General features: G+C 46.5%; 1 protein-coding gene across 2 annotated transcripts in view; it reads right to left on the bottom strand.

Moving 5' to 3' along the window:
• Positions 1-20,991, bottom strand: part of LOC138663895 (uncharacterized) — a 40,779-nt gene extending 19,788 nt beyond the window's left edge. The window contains exons 1-2 of one of the 2 annotated variants that reach the window (XM_069750266.1): positions 20,876-20,991; positions 10,691-10,783 (exon numbers count right to left, since the gene is read on the bottom strand). The gene's annotated coding sequence lies outside the window, so the exon portion shown is untranslated. Of the gene's footprint in view, positions 1-10,690; positions 10,784-20,577; positions 20,674-20,875 lie in introns of those variants that run through there. The other variant, XM_069750267.1, reaches the window with a different exon arrangement.
• Positions 20,992-21,384: the final 393 nt, after the last annotated feature.

Raw genomic sequence — 21,384 nt, 5'->3', positions numbered from 1 at the left:
TTTTAGAAACCAGACCCCTTAAGGAACCTATCTAGATGTGTGGTGAGCACTTTGAAGCCCCAAGTGCTTCACAGACGTTTATAACGTAGCGCCGTGAAAATAAAAAAATCGCATTTTTAACACAAAAATGATCTTTTCGCCCACAAATTCTTATTTTCACAAGGGTAACAGGAGGAATTAGACCACAAAAGTTGTTGTGCAATTTCTCTTGAGTACGTCGATACCCCATATGTGGGGGTAAACCGCTGTTTGGGCGCACAGTACGCGCTTGGAAGAGAAGGAGCATTGTTTGACTTTTTCAATGCAGAATTGGCTTGAATTGAGATCGGATGCCATGTAGCGTTTGGAGAGCCCCTGATGTGCCTAAACAGTAGAAACCCCCCAACAAATGAAACCATTTTGGAAACTAGACCCTTTATGGTACTTGTCTAGATGTGTGGTGAGCACTTTAAACCCCCAGGTGCTTCACAGAAGTTTATAATGTAGAGCCGTGAAAATAAAAAAATCACATTTTTTCTACAAAAATGATCTTTTCGCCCCCAAGTTTTTATTTTCATAAGGGTAACAGAAGACATTAGACCCGAAAAGTTGTTGTGCAATTTGTCCTTAGTACGCTGATACCTCATATGTGGGGGTAAACCACAGTTTGGGCGCATGGCAAGGCTTGTAAGAGAAGGAGTTCCGTTTGACTTTTTCAATGCAGAATTGGCTGGAATTGAGATCGGACGCCATGTCGCGTTTGGAGAGCCCCTGATGTGCCTAAACAATGGAAACCCCCCACAAGTGACCCCATTTTGGAAACTAAACCCATTAAGGAACTTATCTAGATGTGTGGTGAGCACTTTGAAACCCCAAGTGCTTCACAGAAATTTATAACGTAGAGCCGTGAAAATAAAAAATCCTTTTTTTTTCCTAAAAAATGATTTTTTTAGCTCACAATTTTTTATTTTTTCAAGGGTTAACAGGAGAAATTGGACCAAAAAATTTGTTGTCCAGTTTGTCCTGAGTATGCTGATTCCCCATATGTGGGGGGACCACTGTTTGGGCACACATCGGGGCTCGGAAGGGAAGTAATGACGTTTTAAAATCCAGACTTTGATGGAATGATTTGCGGGCATCATGTTGCATTTGCAGAGCTCCTGATGTACCTAAACAGTAGAAACCCCCCACAAGTGACCCCATTTTGGAAACTAGACCCCACAAAGAACACTATGAACCCCCAACTACTTCTCAGAAGTTTATAGTGTAGAGCCATGAAAATTTTACTTTCACAAGGGTAACAAGAGAAACTGGACCCCAAAATTTATTGTGCCAATTATGCTCAGTACGTTGATACCCCATATGTGGGGGGGACCACTGTTTGGGCGCATGACAGAGCTCAGAAGGGATGGCGCACGGTTTTGGAATGCAGACTTTGATAGAATGGTCTGCGGGTGTTATGTTGCGTTTGCAGAGACCCTGATGTACCTAAACAGCAGAAATCCCCCACAGGTGACCCCATTTTGGAAACTAGACCCCCCCAAAGAACTTATCTGGATGTGTGGCGAGCACTTTGAACGCCCAAGTGCTTCACAGAAGTTTATAATGCAGTCGTGAAAATAAATTTTCCCCATAAATTATTTTTTTTATTTTCCCAAGGGTAACAGGAGAAATTGGACCCCAACATTTGTTGTCCAATTTGTTCTGAGTACTCTGATACCTCATGTGTGGGGGGGACTACTGTTTGAGCACACATCAGGGCTCGGAAGGAAAGTATTGACATTTTAAAATGCAGACTTTGATGGAATGGTCTGCGAGTGTCATGTTGCATTTTCAGAGCCCGTGATGTACATAAACAGTAGAAACCCCCCACAAGTGACCATATTTTGGAAACTAGACCCCCAAGGAACTTATCTAGATATAGGTGAGCATTTTGAACGCCCAAGTGCTTCACAGAAGTTTGACGCACAGCCATGAAAATAAAAAATCATTTTTTCCGACAAAAATGATTTTTTAGCCCCCAATTGTTTTTTTCAAAAGGGTAACAGGAGAAACTGGACCCCAAAAGTTGTTGTCCAATCAGTCCTGAGTGCGATGATACCCCATATGTGGGGGTAAACCACTGTTTGGGCGCATGGCAGAGCTCAGAAGGGAGGGAGCACCATTTGACTTTTTGAGAGCATAATAGGCTGTAGCGTTTGGAGACCACCTGATGTACCTAACCAGTGGAAATCCCCCAATTCTAACTCCAACCATAACACCAACACACCCCTAACGCTAATGTTACCATCGCCACTGCCCCGCGCTGTCGTTCCGTCGCTACTGCCCTGCGCCGTCGTTCCTCTGCTCCACGTCGCCGCTCCACCATTGCTACGCCCGGGTTCCGCTGTCCTCTCATCTCTGGCCCGGGCTCTGCTTCCGGTCTTGCGCTCTCCGGCCATCCTGCCTCTGGGCCTGAGAGCGCCGGCGATCCACTTCCGGGTCCGGGCACGTCTGTGCTTCTCCAGCACTTCCGGTGTCCTGCTCCTCTGCAGGTATGTGGTGTTTGCACAGGCGCTCTGGGCGCCCCAAGGGGCGCAGGTGTACTTTCCCTGTTACCTCTTCCTGGGATCATCTAGGTCAGTCTTCCAGGTAACCAATCCCTTCCCTGCCTCTACTATAAGAGGTGGGCTCTTCTGCTTCCTGGTGCCTGATTGTTTTAGCCTTTACTATTGCATCCGGTCCTCCTGTTCCCTGTACAGCGTACTCCCTCCGTTAGCGTCTTCGCTCTGTTTTCCCGTCCTATCCGTCTCTTGGTTTCCTTTCCAGTTCTTCTGGTTTCCCAGTTCCCGTTGCTAACTTTTACCTTTTGTTTCTTCCCTCAGCATTACTCCGTTCCGGTCTTCCAGCCCTCCTGACAGCTCTCTGTATACCCGTTCCATCCGCCAGTATCCACTCTCCAGCATCTGCAGTATCTTCGCTTCCCTTCCTTCCTGGAGCCGTCCCTCTCGGTATCTACACTGTGGGTAAGTGACCTCTGGGCCTGCTCCTTACGGTCCCTGTATAGGGGTCGGTTCCACCCTAGGTCCACTCGCCCAGGGGTAGGTCTTCCCACGGTCCAGAGGGTCCACTCTAGTTCTATTCTGTTTGCTATAGTACAATCAGGCCATGGACCCCGCAGGTACCCCTTTTTCGGCCCAGAAGGAGTTGGCCCATTTGCGTGATAATCAGCAGCACATAATGGCCTTTATGAAGTCTATGGAGTCACGCCTAACCTCTTTACAAACCGCTGACCCTGTGAACGCCGCCCAACTGGCTAGCCTCGATCAAGAGCTCACTCAGCAGCGGGATACTCAGTCCCGCATGCTGAGTTATATGGCGTCTATAGATGATCGACTGTTTAACTTACAGTCCGCTCCTGCTGCTACTGCGCAAGCATCCTCTCTAGATTCTACTCCTTTGCCTACCGCTCATCCTCCTCCTCGTTTGGGCAAACCTCCCAGATACTCCGGTGATCCAGAGGCGTAGCTAGAGCTTTTGCCGCCCGGGGCTGTTCCCGAGTTTGGCGCCTTCCCAGACCCCCCCCCCCCCTCCCCGGCTCAATACACACAAATGTTACCAAAAATAGTCAGGACAACACGCACAGAAACAAAACTCTTTATTGTTTAACTGAAACTTTAAATTATCACTTTGGGAGTAAAGTTGATTTCAAATGTTTTAGAATTTTACTTTTCTTGCCTTTCTGTTTGCAAAATCGTTGACAACATCATCAAAATCTATTTCTTCACTCAGCTGATGTTCAATAGACAGAATGGCCATATTTCCTAAACGCATGGCGCTCATTGTGGATCTTAGGTAATTTTTAATCAGCTTTAACTTGGAAAAACTCCTCTCACAAGTAGCAACACTTACAGCAATAGTAAGAAAAATGTGAAGGAGTATGACAATATTTGGAACTGAGTTCTCTAGACTGTATTTTACAATAAACTGCAACAGTTCAAGCGGACTGTCCTCCTTCTATGTCTCTTTTTTGTCTTGTGTAACAGCAACACAAAGAAAACTTTTAAGCCTTTTTCTCTCAATGAGGAACTCTTCCTTATTAATATCATCGTGATCTTGATTTAGCTGACACTCATACTTCCCGTCCAAAAGGTGTGATGGAGTAAGGAAGGCATATTTTTCAGCAAGAGCATGAAGCTGTTGAAATCTTGTTGTGATTTCCTGGATCACTCTGTCCAACGAAAGGTACATTTCTCTCATCAACTCCGTTTCATATGGCAATTCAGCGTCTTGCGATTCTTCACCTGCCATCTTTTTCTTCTTTCTAGAGCGGCGATCCATATCTATTCCCAAATCTTCACAAATTTCTTTTGCATAAGCTACTGAATGCTTAACTAATTCCTCTCTGTTTTCTGTTAAAAATGCTTTTAATGCTCCAAGTTTTGTGTCACATTGTTGGATATTTAATCCTTTGGTCTGTAGGTAGACCTGTGTGTCATTAATTTCTTTAAGCACAGATTCCCACAGGCCAAGAAAGCACAGGAAGGAAAAAGATTATAATGCAACAAGCAACACGCCAGCATCTGACCTGGTAACTCTATTTTCTTCTTCACCAGTTAAATGTTCTACAGCCTGTAAAATTTTGGAGTACTTTTTTTCACTGCACTCACAGCATCTCCCCGTGCACTCCACCGAGTTTCTAATACACGCTTGACACTTTGACCAGTGACTAAAATCAGAACATCCCAGCGATGTGTAGAAGAAGAAAAAAATGTGAACAAACGCTCCACAGTTCCAAAAAATGTAACCGAACTCAGTGCAACAGAAGCTGCATGTACACCTGCCAAATTCAGAGAGTGATTTGTACATGCAACAAATTCAGCTTTTTTGTTTATTTCCTTAATGCGTCTCTGAACGCCAGTATGTTGACCAGCCATTACAGCAGCATTATCATATGCTTGTCCTCTACAATTTTGGATGTCAATTCCGTATGTTTCTAATTGTTGCAAAATCACAGTTGAAATACTCTCTGAAGTTTTACCTTTTATTTCAATAAAATCAACAAATGATTCCACAACCTTAACTTCATTTCCATTGATCATAACGTAGCGTAAAACTTGGCATATTTGATCCTTATGAGAAATGTCAGGGGTGCTGTCAAATATCATAGAAAAATACTTTGCTATTTTTACTTGCTCCACAACTTTGCTTCTTACTTTCCCTCCCAAAATTTCCATAAACTCATTCTGAATTTTAGGAGATAAATATGATGTAGCAAACTTTTTTCCCAACTTGATTCTTAGAATATGTTCACGTAGCACTGGATCATATTTCGCCAACAAATGAACTAATTCTAAAAAATTTCCCTTATTTCCAGTTGATTCAGGTTCGTAATCAGTCTCATGATGGATTACTTCTCTGTGACCCCGTAAAGCCAAATTTTGTTTAGCCAGGAATCTAATGATATCCAACAATCTTGAAAGTATTTCCCTCCACTTCTTCACATTATTTTCTACATCTTACTGTACTTTTTTATCAATTGTTACGCCACGTTGGAGTCTAATTTCTAACTCCTTCCATTTTGTGAAACATTCTACATGGGCCACACTAGATTCATGGTTGTATACTTTAGGATTAAGTTTCCACCATGTGTTGAATCCATTCACTGAATCAAAATTAGACTGACTTGTTTCTGCATCTGCAAATAGTCTGCAACAAAAGCAGTAAAGGGCTTTTTTGGAAGGAGAGTACAGCAACCATGACCTCAACATTTTTTCATTATTTGGCAGAGTTTTAAAAAACCAGTTGCGTGTAAGTTTTGTTTTGTCCTTTGATTGATGCACCCTCACAAACCACTTCAGCAAAGTCTGAGTCTAGATGCTGAACCACTGATGCACTTTGACGTACCAGTAAGATCCTTGTATCATCATTAATTTTACTTGGCCAAAGACCAACATCCTTTAAATCAATAGCAGGAATATTTTGATCATCATACTCCTCATTGCTTCTTGAAGTTGAAGGAGCACATGAGTCAATGTCTTGGTCATCACACTGCTCATTGGTTCCTGAAGTTGAAGGAGCACTTGGGTCAATGTCTTGGTCATCACACTGCTCATTGGTTCCTGAAGTTGAAGGAGCACTTGGGTCAATGTTTTGGTCATCACACTGCTCATTGGTTCCTGAAGTTGAAGGAGCACTTGGGTCAATGTCTTGGTCATCACACTGCTCACTGGTTCCTGAAGTTGAAGGAGCACTTGGGTCAATGTCTTGGTCATCACACTGCTCATTGGCTCCTGAAGTTGAAGGAGCACTTGGGTCAATGTCTTGGTCATCACACTGCTCATTGGTTCCTGAAGTTGAAGGAGCACTTGTGTCTGATGCTGTGAATTTAGGAATCTCCTCAGCAACAGGAGTAGTAGTATCGCGGCTGAGATATTTTAGTAGTGCACCTTCATTTTTTTTTCAATTCTTCCTCCTTAGCCTTTTTCTTTTTTCTAAACATTGCACCACTTTCTTTTCTTCGCTTCATTTTATCTAAGCCTAACAAAATAACAAAAAAATAAAGTTAGGCCAGACCAGGGCCCGGGCCACCAGGAAGGCACTACTGTAGCCGGCAAAAGAGCGGGACTGGTTGCAGACACTCCAGCATTCCCAGAATGACGTCACTTTCTGCCTACGTCTGGGTGCTGCAACACACAGTACCGCCCTCCCACCAAATGACCAATCGGCCCGGCAGCGGAGTAAGTTGGTAAAGCCTGTACGCTGAATTTGAATTCTCTATGATGCATTTTTTAGAATAATCTCTTATCTTTATTTTTTTATATAGCGCTAACATATTCCACAGCGCTTTACACTCATTATCATGGCTGTCCCCAATGGGGCTCACAATCTAAATTCCCTATCAGTTTGTCTTTGGAATGTGGAGGAAACCGGAGTGCCCGGAGGAAACCCACGCAAACACGGAGAGAACATACAAACTCTTTGCAGATGCTGTCCTTGGTGGGATTCGAACCCAGGACTCAAGCGCTGCAAGGCTGCAGTGCTAACCACTGCGCCACCGTGCTGCCCCGCATAAAAAACAATGCAGCAGGAATAAGACCTCAGATGGCCAAGTTAAATTCTTTCGCCGGTGAATGTTACCATCACATGATCGGGACTGCAAAAAAAAAAACAAGTTCTGCTTACCACCAATGTGACCGCTGGAACCACCAAGACCTCTGGGACCACCAATGTGACTGCTAAGACCTACAAAGCTTTTTTTACTCAACTCTTATAAATGATGAAATGAATACATCTGACATTGCCACAACGGCTAATAATCTAATATATAAAGCTGAATGTGTGTGTGTATGTGTGTATGTCCAGGATTGGCATCTGCACCGTCGCAGCTACAGCCACAAAATTTTGCACGGTCACACAACTGGACCCCGAGAGCGTCATAGGCTATGTTGTGAGGCGAAATTTTAACCCCGCGCGTTCCAATTCACCAAACAATTTTGCCCCTATCTGCAAAATGGGGAAAAAAGTGAAAGGAAAAGTGTTGGAGGCGTCGCAGCTACAGACACAAAATTTTGCACAGTCACACGTCTGGACCCTGAGAGCATCATAGGCTATGTTGTGAGGTGAAATTTTAACCCCGCGCTTTCCAATTCACCAAACAATTTTGCTCCTATCTAGATAATGGGGAAAAAGTGAAAGGAAAAGTGTTGGAGGCGTCGCAGCTACAGCCACAAAATTTTGCACAGTCACACGTCTGGACCCCGATAGCGTCATAGCCTATGTTGTGAGGTGAAATTTTAACCCCGCGCTTACCAATTCACCAAACAATTTTGGCCCTATCTACATAATGGGGAAAAGTGAAAGGAAAAGTGTTGGAGGCAAATTGACAGCTGCCAGATGTGAACAAGGGGGACTTAAAGAATGAGAGCGATGGCGCCAAAGAGTATATACCGTACAGTTGATAAGGTGGGGCCCCGACATGGGATACTCACCACACACGGGGATATGAACACACACAAAATGCGCCACACACTACCACGTGCATAAACACATATTACCCTCAGCACACATTTCACCACACATACACCAACCTCGCCACATAAAAATCGAAACACAAAAGTCGGCGCTCAAAACTCGCCACGCGCAGAACTCGCCACATGCAAAAACTAGGCTCACGCAAAACTCGCCACAAGTGCAAAACTCACCTCATGGAAAACTCGCCACACGCAAAACTTGCACACGCGGAAAAATTGCCACATGCACAAAAGTTGCAACACATGCAAAAGTTGCCTCACACAAAACTTGCACATACTCAAAAGGCACCACACATAAAACTCGCCACGCGCAAAACTCGCCATGCGCAAAACTTGCTGCACACAACTTGCTACACTAACCTGTCACATGCAATTTGACACACAAAAAGTTGCTACACGCATGTTGCCACATGCAACTCAACACACACAACTTGACAAACGAAACTCACCCTAAAACACACACAAGTCTGGTATCCTTCAAAAATAAAAATCTGATTAATAAGCAGACAAACTATAAGAACAACAAATGTACCATATAGGAAATTCGGCAGCTGTCAGTCATATGACCTGTCTATTATGTGTATGTGTGAGCTAATATATACTGCCAGGGGGAGGGCTTCCTATTGGCTGGGGATTTATCAGGCTGCCAATTTAGCTTACAAATACTGAGGTAAAAATACTGAGCAAATAACGTGTGAACGAGGTCTAATACAGGAGGAGATGACACACAGGTATATACTATATACAGGGGAGATGACACACAGATATATACTATATACAGGAGAGATGACACACAGGTATATACTATATAGAGGAGGAGATGACATACAGGTACATATATATACAGGAGGAGATGACATACAGGTATATACTATATACAAGAGGAGATGACACACAGGTATATACTATATACAGGAGCAGATGACCTACAGGTATATACTATATACAGGAGGAGATGACATACAGGTATATGCTATATATAGAAGATGACATACAGGTATATACTATATACAGGAGGAGATGACACACAGATATATACTATATACAGGGGAGATGACACACAGGTATATACTATATACAGGAGGAGATGACATACAGGTATATACTATATATAGAAGGAGATGACATACAGGTATATACTATATATAAGAGGAGATGACATACAGGTATATACTATATACAGGGGAGATGACACACAGCAGGTATATACTATATACAGGGGAGATGACATACAGGTATATACTATATACAGGAGATGACATACAGGTGTATAATATATATAAGGGAGATGACAAACATGTATATACTGAGGTGAAAATGAGAGGTGTGAGTACAAAATGAGAGGAGTGAGGGAAAATAGTGGAGTGATCAGAAAATGACAGATGTGAGGTCGAAATGACAAGTGTTAGGGGGGAATGAGAGGTGTGAGTGAGAAAATGAAAGATGTGAGGGGGAAAATGAAAGATGCGATTGGGAAAATGAGAGGCGTGATGGGAAAATAAGAGAAGTGAGGTGCTATAACTAACCACAGATATTTACTATGCCCAGGCAACGCCGGGCTCTTCTATATATATAATTGTCTAAGGGGTACTTCCGTCTGTCTGTCTGTCCTTCTGTCACGGTTATTCGTTCGCTGATTGGTCTCGGCAGCTGCCTGTCATGGCTGCCGCGACCAATCAGCGACGCGCACAGTCCGGAAGAAAATGGCCGCTCCTTACTCCCCGCACTGACTGCCCGGTACCTGCATACACCCCTCTGCTCACCACTCACACAGGGTTAATGCCGGCGGTAACGGACCGCGTTATGCCGTGGGTAACGCACTCTGTTACCGCTGCTATTAACCTTGTGTGACCAAGTTTTTTACTATTGACGCGGCCTATGCAGCGCCAATAGTAAAAACATCTAATGTTAAAAATAATAAAAAAATAAACGATTATATACTCACCTACGCCGCCTTTCCCGCTCCTCGCGATACAACCGCCACGTTCCATTGGCACAGATCGTCTGGCAGAAGGACCTGCCGTAACGTCACGGTCATGTGACCGCGCCGTCATCACAGGCCCTGTGCGACCAGGACCTGCCATGACGTCACGGTCATGTGACCGCGATGTCATCATAGGCCCTGCGCGCCTACGCGAGCAGGCTGAGTCCGGAAGCTGCTGCCTGTACCTCGCACAGGTGACAGAACTACAAGTATGGTGAGTATGTTAGAACTACAAGGGGCTCTCGGATCGGAAGGTGAGTATGTTTATTTTTTATTTTTTAACCTGTGACATACGTAGCTAGGCAATATACTATGTAGCTGGGCAATACAATATACTACGTGGCTCTGTGCTGAATACTATGTCGCTGGCCAATATACCATGTGGCTGGCCAATATACTACGTGGCTGGGCAATATACTACGTGGCTGGGCAATATACTACATAATATACTACGTGTCTGACCAATATACTACGCGGACATGCATATTCTAGAATACCCGATGCGTTAGAATCGGGCCACCATCTAGTAAAGTATAATGGGGAACACCTTACCTCCCCCCCCCAAAAAAAAAAATGGTAGTATAAAGAGATAGGAAAGTCTGAAGGACCCTAAAAGTGGTGTAAAGAAAAACTGCAAATACATAAAGTGCATAAATGTGGCCTCAGGCTCCCCCGTATCACCACACCGGGCGGCTGCTGTCTGGCGGTCGCTCACCTCAGCCCGCTGCGATCCTCTCTGCCTCAGTCTGATCCGATGTGATCTGCTGCTGTGCGGACGCTCAGAAATCCCCGGCGCTTCCCGGAATCGCTGCAGTGACAGGAGATCGAAAGTGAAAGTTACGGCCAGGTAATATTTGTGGTGAGATTATGCGAGATGCGAACTCGGCTTCAGGAAAATGGCCGCCGCGATCTCCATTTGCGCACGCACGGCATCTCGCGGCCATTTTCCTGAAGCCCTGGGAAGCCGAGCACTACCATCTGCGCACGCGCGGCCTCCGGAAGATGGCCGCCGCCAGCGATAATCCATGGTATAGTGCAGATCGCGCTCTGTTTCTTCAGCCAGCGCCGGCCGCGGCCTGGTGACCTACACCCCGTCCCCGCATTGTGCTGCCCGGGGCGGCCCGCTCCCCCTTCCTATGCCACTGCTGGGCAATATACTACGTGACTGGGCAATATACTACGTGGCTGGGCAATATACTATGTGGCTGGGCAATATACTACGTGGCTGGGCAATATACTACGTGGCTGGGCAATATACTACGTGACTGGGCAATATACTACGTGGCTGAACAATATACTACGTGACTGGGCAATATACTACGTGACTGGGCAATATACTACGTGGCTGGGCAATATACTACGTGGCTGGGCAATATACTACGTAGCTGGGCAATATACTATGTGGCTGGGCAATATACTACGTGGCTGGGCTATATACTACGTGACTGGACAATATATTACGTGGCTGGGCAATATACTACGTGGCTGGGCAATATACTACGTGACTGGGCAATATACTACGTGGCTGGGCAATATACTACGTGACTGGGCAATATACTACGTGACTGGGCAATATACTACGTGGCTGGGCAATATACTACGTGACTGGGCAATATACTACGTGACTGGGCAATATATTACGTGGCTGGGCAATATACTACGTGACTGGGCAATATACTACGTGGCTGGGCAATATACTACGTGGCTGGGCAATATACTATGTGGATGGACATGCATATTCTAGAATACCCGTCACCCGATGGGTTAGAATCGGGCCACATCTAGTGAAGTATAATGGGGAACACCTCGCCCCTCCCCCCAAAAAAAAATGGTATAAAGAGATAGGAAAGTCTGAAGGACCCTAAAAGTGGTGTAAAGAAAAACTGCAAATACATAAATAAAGTGCATAAATGCATCATCAGGCTCCCCCGTATCATCACACTGGGCGGCTGCTGTCCGGCGGTCGCTCACCTCAGCCCGGTGCGATCCTCTCTGCCTCAGTCTGATCCAATGTGATCTGCTGCTGTGCGGACGCTCAGAAGTCCGCGGCGCTTCCCGGAATCGCTGCAGTGACACTGACAGGAGATCGAAAGTGAAAGTTACGGCCAGTCGGATAATATTTGTGGTGAGATTATGCGAGATGTGAACTCGGCTTCTCCTTCAGGAAAATAGCTGCCGCGATCTCCATCTGCGCATGCGCGGCATCCCGCGGCCATTTTCCTGAAGCCCCGGGAAGCCAAGCACTACCATCTGCGCACGCGCGGCCTCCGGAAGATGGCCGCCGCCAGGCTCCAGCGATAATCTATGGTATATCTTCAGCCAGCGCCGGCCACGGCCCGGTGACCCACCCCCTGCCCCCGCATTGTGCCGCCCGGGGCGGCCCCCCCGCACACCCCTTCCTACGCCACTGCGGCGATCCCAAGCTCTGTCGAGGGTTTTTGAACCAATGCCGTCTCCATTTCGAGCTTCTGCCTCAGCAGTACCCCTCGGATCGTGCTAGAGTGGCATTTATTGTGTCTCATTCAGAGGGGGAAACTTTAGCTTGGGTCAATCCCTTGAGGGAGCGTGACGATCCTGTAGTCTGCCACTTAGAGGATTTTCTTGAGACCTTTTGTAAGGTTTTTGATGAGCCCAGACGTTTAGCCTCTACAACTGAGTCTCTCTTTAATTTACGTCAGGGATCTTCTTCTGTCGGACAATATGCCATCCGTTTCCGTACTCTGGCTTCGGAGCTTGGGTGGAGCAATGAGGCCCTTGTGGGCGCTTTCTGGCCGGATTAAGGACGAGCTTGCTGGTCGTGACACCCCAACTACTCTAGAGGATCTTATCTCCCTCGCTACTCGGATAGACCTCCGCTTTCAAGAGCGATCCCGTGAGTCTGCTCGGGAGAGGAAACCTAATCCTTCCACATCTAATTTCCGTCAGTCCAGCAGTCCTCGTGTCCCGGTCTCTGCTTCTTCTATCTTGCCTACACCTAAACCCATGCAAGTGGATCGAGTAAGAATGGCCGAACAGCATCATAAAGAGAGGCGTACTCAGGGTCTCTGCTTTTATTATGGTAGTGCTGCCCACTTGCTTCGCAGTTGTCCAGATAGACCGGAAAACTTCTCCGCCTAGGACAGGTAAGAGAGGCCTCCCTAGGTGTCCCTGTTTCCTCTCAACCTTTGACTCTTTCTGTTCTTCTTGTTTTCAACCAGAGTCGTTCTTCCGAGGTTGCGTATGTGGATTCGGGTGCGGCAGGTAATTTTATCAGTCTTGAAGCGGCTCGGAGACTTCGCATTCCAGTATTCTCTTTGGACTCTCCTCGCCCTATTGCATCTGTGGATGGAAGACCTTTACATGAGACAATTTCTTTAGTTACTGAGGAGGTGGAGTTACAAATCGGGGCTCTTCATCATGAGTAGATCGCTTTTTATGTTTTACCTAATCTTTCTCACGCCTTTTTGCTTGGTCTTCCCTGGCTTCGACTTCATGAGCCTACTCTACATTGGCGTTCTGGAGATGTGCTTCGGTGGGGCCCTTCTTGTCATGATCGTTGTCTATGGTCTGTTTGTCCAGTGTTATCTCCTCAATCCACTGGTGTTCCTCTTGGTTTGCCTTCTCCCTACTGGTCGTATGCAGACGTCTTCGACAAGAAGGAGGATGAAAATCTTCCTCCCCATCGTTCCTACGATTGTCCGGTGGATCTCCTTCCCGGTTGTTCTCCACCCAGAGGAAGAAGTTATCCGCTCTCGGCAGCTGAGACCAAGTCTATGTCTGAGTATATACAAGAGAATCTTGCTAAATGATTCATCCGAAAGTCTTCCTCTCCTGCTGGAGCAGGATTTTTCTTTGTGAAAAAGAAGGACGGTTCTTTAAGACCATGTATTGATTATCGTGGATTGAACAGCATCACGGTAAGAATAGATATCCTCTGCCTCTTATTCCGGAGCTCTTCGACCGTCTTCGAATTTTTACTAAGCTTGACTTGCGAGGCACCTACAATTTAGTCCGAATCCGCTCCGGCGACGAGTGGAAAACCGCCTTTAACACCCGGGATGGACATTATGAGTATTTGGTTATGCCCTTCGGCCTTTGCAATGCTCCCGCGGTTTTCCAAGAGCTCGTCAACGACATTTTCCGAGATCTCCTCTACTCTTGTGTTTTGGTTTATTTGGATGACATCCTTGTCTTTTCTTCTGATCTCCCATCGCATCGAAGGAGTGTTCGCAAAGTCTTGCAATGCCTAAGAGACAACCACCTGTATGCCAAGTATGAGAAATGTGTGTTCGAACAAACCTCCTTGCCATTCCTTGGATACATTATCTCGGACTCCAGTCTTAAAATGGATCCCGAAAAGGTGAATGCCATCATTAACTGGCCACGGCCCTGCGGAGTGAAAGCCATCCAATGGTTTATCGGGTTTACCAATTACTACAGGCAGTTCATTCCGCATTTTTCTTCCGTGATCCATCCTCTTTCTTCTCTCACCCGTAAAAGTTCCTGCTCCAAGGTATGGACCCCGGAGGCTGAGGAGTCCTTTGCTCAGCTCAAGAAGTCTTTTTCCACCGCTCCTGTCTTGCATCACCCGGAGGTGAACAAGCCATTTATTATGGAGGTAGATGCCTCTTCTACGGGTGCTGGACCTGTGCTCTCACAAAAGACTCCTGAAGGTCATACGGCTCCCTGCGGCTTCTTCTCTAAAGCCTTTTCGACTTCAGAACGGAACTATACCATTGGTGATCGAGAGTGGTTGGCCATCAAATTGGCTTTGGAGGAATGGAGGTATCTGCTAGAGGGATCTGTTCATCCTTTTGTAATCTTCTCCGATCATAAGAATCTTATGTACCTGCAGACTGCGCAAAGATTAAACTCATGACAAGCCAGATGGTCTCTATTCTTTGCACGCTTTGAATTTGAGCTACGCTTTCGGCCAGGCAATAAAACATTAAAGCAGACGCTCTGTCTAGGTCTTTCCAATCGTCGTATGCTGTGGAGGAGCCTGCATACATCATTGACCCTACTAAAATCATCACCGTCGCTCCCTTACAGATGTTCCGTCCTCCACCGGGTAAGACTCTTGTCTCAGACTGCGACACTAGGAGGGTGTTATCTTGGGGACATTCCTCCAAATTGGCTGGTCATGCAGGGACCAAGAAGACCTTTCTTCTCATCTCTTGGTACTATTGGTGGCCTACATTACGTCAAGATGTAAAAGAATTTGTCGCATCTTGCCCCTCTTGTGCCAGAAACAAAGTACCAAGACAATTACCATCTGGAAACCTGCTTCCTCTTCCAGTTCCATCTGCGCCTTGGCAACATATCGCCATGGATTTCATTACCGACCTACCCAGCTCTTCCGGATGTACAGTCATCCTCGTTGTGGTGGACAGATTCTCGAAGATGGCTCACTTTATTTCGCTACCAGGTTTACCTTCTGCTCCTGAGTTGGCGAACATTTTTATCCAAAACATCTTCAGACTCCATGGCTTTCTTCTGCACATCGTGTCGGACAGAGGGGTACAGTTTACTTCCCGTTTTTGGAGAGCTCTGTGTAAACTCTTAAAAGTATCCCTGGACTTTTCTTCCGCATATCACCCTCAAACTAACGGTCAAGCGGAACTAACCAACCAGACTTTGGCTGTCTATTTACGACACTTCACTAATGCTCACCATAATGACTGGGTCAATTTGCTTCCATGGGCGGAGTTTGCCTACAACAATCATTCCAGTGAAGCCTCTGCAAGAGCTCCTTTCTTCGTTGTTTTTGGACAGCATCCTGGTTTGCCTCTACCAGTTTCTCCTGCCTCTGGTGTTCCAGCAGCCGACTATTTAGCTCTCAAGTTTTCCACGATCTGGGGCAAAGTCAAAGAAACGCTTGACCAAGCGTCTTCAAGAATGAAAAAGCAAGCTGACAAGAGGCGTTTAGATTCTCCTCTTTTCTCACCTGGTGATAAAGTCTGGCTTTCTTCAAGATTCATCAGACTTAAAATTCCATCCTACAAACTTGGTCCACGTTTCATAGGTCTTTTCGAGATTCTGCATCGAGTTAACGATGTCGCTTACAAGCTGAGATTGCCTGCCTTGCTCCATATGCCCAATACCTTTCATGTCTCTCTTCTCAAACCGGCTGTCTTTAACCGCTTTCATCCCTCATCTAGTACCTCTTCTCAACCTGTCAGCGCTGACAACGTCTTTGAGGTGAGGGATATTTTGGCTGTTAAGAAAAATTTTTGGGGGTTGATTGAAAGGGTTTTGGTCCTGAGAAGAGGTCTTGGGAGCCTTTGGAGAACATTGATGCTCCTCGTATTCTTAACAAATTTTTTGCTGCTTTACGTAGGGGGACTTGTAAGGAGGGGGGTACTGTTACCATCGCCGCTGCCGCGCGCTGTTGTTCTGTCGCTGCTGCCCCGCGCCGTCGTTCCTCTGCTCCACGTCGCCGCTCCACCACTGCTGTGCCCGGGTTCCGCTGTCCTCTCATCTCTGGCCCGGGCTCTGCTTCCGGTCTTGCGCTCTCCGACCGTCCTGCCTCTGGGCCCGAGAGCACCGGCTCTTCCCCTGCTGCTGCGCGTTCCCGGCGATCCCCTTCCAGGTCCGGGCACGTCTGTGCTTCTCCAGCACTTCCGGTGTCCTGCTCCTCTGCAGGTATGCGGTGTTTGTGCAGGCGCTCTGGGTGCCCCAAGGGGTGCAGGCGTACCTTCCCTGTTACCTCTTCCTGGGATCATCTAAGTCAGTCTTCCAGGTAACCAATCCCTTCCCTGCCTCTATTATAAGAGGTGGACTCTTCTGCTTCCTGGTGCCTGATTGTTTTAGCCTTTGCTATTGCATCCGGTCCGCCTGTTCCCTGTACAGCATACTCCCTCCGTTAGCGTCTTCGCTCTGTTTTCCCGTCCTATCCGTCTCTTGGTTTCCTTTCCAGTTCTTCTGGTTTCCCAGTTCCCGTTGCTAACTTTTACCTTTTGTTTCTTCCCTCAGCATTACTCCGTTCCGGTCTTCCAGCCCTCCTGACAGCTCTCTGTATACCCGTTCCATCCGCCAGTATCCACTCTCCAGCATCTGCAGTATCTTTGCTTCCCTTCCTTCCTGGAGCCGTCCCTCTCGGTATCTACACCGTGGGTAAGTGACCTCTGGGCCTGCTCCTTACGGTCCCTGTATAGGGGTCGGTTCCACCCTAGGTCCGCTCGCCCAGGGGTAGGTCTTCCCACGGTCCAGAGGGTCCACTCTAGTTCTATTCTGTTCGCTATAGCTAATCCCAACCCAATCCATAACCCTAATCAAAACCCTAACCCCAAAACACCCCTAACCCTAATCCCAACCCTAAACATAACCCTAATCACAACCCTAACGCCAAACACCCCTAACCCTAATCCAAACCCTAATCCCAACCATAACCCTACTCCCAACTCTAACCCTAACTTTAGCCCCAACCGTAACCCTAACGTTAGCCCCAACCCTAACCCTAACATTAGCCCTAACCCTAGCCCTAACCCGAACTTTAGCACCAACCCTAACCCTAACTTTAGCACCAACCCTAACCCTAGCCCTAACTTTAGACCCAAACCCTAGCCCTAGCACCAACCCTAACTCTAGCCCTAACCCTAACTTTAGCCCCAACTCTAGCCCTAACGCTAACTTTAGCCCCAACCCTAACCCTAACTTTAGCCCCAATTCTAACCCTAACACTAACTTTAGCCCCAACCCTAACCTTAGCCCCAACCTTAACCCTAACTTTAGCCCCAACCCTAATCCTAGCCCTAACTCTAGCCCTACCAATAACCCAAACCCTGACCCTAACCCTAATTGGAAAATAGAAATTCATACTTTTTTTATTTTATTATTTTTTCCTAACTAAGGGGGGGTTATTTACAATTTTTTTATTTTCATCACTGTGATAGGATCTCACAGTGACCAAAATAAAACAAGAGGAAGAATCTTCCTCTGCCGGGTGGCATATCACGGCCGGCGCACTGCGCATGCGCCCCCCATTTTCTTCCCGGAGGAAGAAGCCAGCGGCCAGGATGGGACGCAGGAGGACCCAGGGACACCGGTAAGTATGATAGGGTCCCCGAATCCCCCTATTTCTTTGTCCTCTTATGTGCGATCACATCAGAGGACAGAGAATGACACGCCGCTTTTTTTTTTCTTTTTGCGGTCGCCGGTAAACGGTTAATTACCGGTGATCGCAAAACAGGGGTCGGTAAAAACCAACCCCGATCATGTTCTTTGGTGTCTCGGCTACCCCTGGCAGCCGAGACCCCAAAGATCTGCCGGGTGCCGGCCGGCGGGCGCACTGCGCCAGCCATTTTTTTGCCGGAAAAAGATGGCGGCGCCCATCGGGAGCAACGAGGAGCATTGGGGGAGATTGGTGAGTATCGGGGTCTATCGGGGACCCCATTTCTCTGTCCTCTGCTGTGCGATCACATCGGAGGACAGAGAAATTAAATGGGAAATTGTGTTTTTTTATTTTTTTGCGACCGCCGGTAAACGGTTATTTATTGGCGATTGCAACCCGGGGGTGTCACGATTCACACCGTGACTGTCACCCCTACGTCACAGATCGTGGTGACTTTAGGCCAACAAACGGCTATCACATGTACAGGGGGGCTTATCTTAGTTATCCCTTCACTGCTACAATGTGATGAAAACACACACAAAGCTATTGACCTCTTAGTTTACCGCAGGGGCTTATTTTAGTTATCCCACTGCTCTTACAATATACCACGAACTGCAAGGATTTATGTATATCCCGCTTTACAGTTCCACTTGAGAACTTGCAGCTGTCTGGCGCCCCCTTACCCTCAGGTCAGACTAGGTACTGCACCTAGGGTAATTAGTCGCCAAAAAGGCTGCCTGCTTTGTACTGGCTATTGGGCATGCTGCGGCAAGGCGATATAACTACTCCCACTCAGGCAGGAACAATAATTATCAATGCGGCTGTCGCTACAACGACTCCCAAAGGCACAGAACAAGGTATGCTGCCACCAGCTTCGATTAACGGGTCCGAAGCTAACCCAAAACAGTAGCGTAATTCCGTTCAGAAGACTTAGGGTACGTTTTAGAGCAGGAAAAACGAAACTAGTAATTTAAATATTTTACTCCGAAAGATAAGGCAGTGTTTATCAAAATATTACAAGGATGTTACAAGAAGAGACAATTGAAAGTATGTACAAAGTAATTATAAAATAACGGGATTAAATGAGAAAAGGTAAAATTCACATGTTCTCAGATCATTTCAGGCAAAACCAGGCTAGTGGACGGAGCCCCAAATGTCCCAGTGCATCAGGAGGTCTGGATAGGAACAGCTCCTCAGGCAAGACTGAAGACTGGGTGAAGTGCAGGAACTTAAAAACTGCAGCCTCGTGACATCACTAAAGGGATTGAGTTAACATCGCCCTCCCCTCTCCTCAGCTTACAGTTTTCTCCAACAATTCTTATAATTTTTGTATTTTCACTCTCGAACGTGTCAGAATCATAACACACCCAGCATTCATCTTATTTTAAAATTGGCTTCTAATGAGACCAAATTTGTCCTGGTTGGGACACACAGTTCCGGAGAAATCCGTACTTCGTACCTGTTGGAATTCGAGGCTCGCGCTTACAGTGGCCGACAGATCCACCGATGGAGATTCGCAACATGGACTTATTATTTTTCTTAGCCTAAATCGGTGACCCAGTATCTTACAATATTAGAACAAAGAACCTCCTGTCTTAGAGAGAGATCAGACCAGTTTCAGCTAGAGGGAGATTTGAGCCTACACAAGCGCCATCAAAATTCTTCTGGGAGGGGCATGAGGGGTTTGGGATCTACACATACACATCTCAGCAAACAGAAACACACAGAGAAGGGGTTTTTTTAGCCCACAGTGTGGGTGCTAACAGGCAAAGCTACAAAATCATATTGCATTTCATACAATATCGTGACACCTCCCCCTTTTGTTCTCTGGGGTCTCAGCTAACCCCAGCAACCGAGACCCCAGAGAAAATCTGACTCTATACACTTTTTCCACAGCGCCGTTACTTAACGGCGCTGTGGTTTAATTACTGTTAACTGCCGCCGTTGAAAGGCGTATCGGTGGTCGTTAAGGGCTCCTTCTCACTTGCGAGAAATACGTGCGAGTCTCGCATGCTAAAACCAAGCTCTGGCGCCGGCACTGTAGAGCGGAGCGTGCAGCTCAATGTGTTGCTATGCAGCTGCACGCTCCGCTCTAAAGTGCTGGCGCCAGAGGAGGGTTTTAAGATGTTGTGAGTCAAAAGACGTGAGCACAGCTACTAGGGTGCACGGGTAGGTTCCCAAACCATATGCATATAGATATAAAGAACCCGGCACTCAACTTGAATTAAACTTGAGGTTTTTTATTCCGTAGTACGAAAAAACGTTTCGGCCTAGTGTGGCCTTCGTCAGTTACTACAATATTGCAAAAACAATAGATACATCTGTAAGTACATATAATGTGAAACGAAAAATAATAAAGGAAAAAGAAAATCAGGAAAACAAAGGTATATACAAAGAATCATAAGGTCATGATATATCAGTAATAGAAACACCAATAAGGAGCCACTTAGTATACCTAGACCCCCCTGATAGTGAATAGAGTACAGAGAGAGAAGTAGCGCTGTTCATACCGTACTGAAGGATGACTGAGAATAACCTCAGTATGTGTGATAGATCCGTGGGTTATCACTAAAAGAGAGAGATAGACCCGCTATGTAAACTATATTAACTATATAGTGTAAGGATATAATGGTGCACATAGTGCAAGTGTCCCCAGATGCTAGCCAATACCTTAATGGTGGTCCGCTTAAATAGATATAGCGCAGCTGTGAGCTGTAGAGAAAAGAGGGCTTTTGTCAGAGCTGATGCAAGGCATGTGGCATACCGATCCCGCGCTGTGGTGACTAAGGGCAGTGGTGGCATTGTTACCTGAGAGTGGCCGGGTCCTGACGCGGTGTACACCGCTGTCGGCGTGAAAGCCCGGGTGAGAGGACGCCAGATCTGCACTCCTTATGTGTGCTGGCAGAGCAGGAAGTGGTATACCGGAAGTGACCTCACGCTATGCACGAGATTGACAGATGCTGTGTCAGCCAATGGTGAGACACTGGAGGCGGGGGGCGGGACTACAGGGGATGTGCACTGTGTGTGGAGCAGGCAGGAGACTCCCAGATGGTATGATAAAGGTGATAACTGAGCTGAAGAATGTGGAGGTGGTGATTTCTCCCATTCTATCCGTTGTGACCCGGAGATAAGTGGAAGAGTCCTGGCGTTTCAGTAAAGTCGGCTCTAGGAAGACAGATATATATGTTAGAGACTTGACCGGTTCACATATACAGTTACATATTTGGCAATATTTTTTAGGTAATTAAGAGTCCGAAAATACCTGACAAATACAGGACTATATTACAATCAAAGGACTATATTGCAGTGTCCATAGG

This window comes from Ranitomeya imitator, chromosome 2 (genome assembly GCF_032444005.1).
Source record: "Ranitomeya imitator isolate aRanImi1 chromosome 2, aRanImi1.pri, whole genome shotgun sequence".
In the NCBI taxonomy this organism is placed as follows: Eukaryota; Metazoa; Chordata; class Amphibia; order Anura; family Dendrobatidae; genus Ranitomeya; species Ranitomeya imitator.
This window is presented reverse-complemented; position numbering and strand designations above follow the sequence as displayed.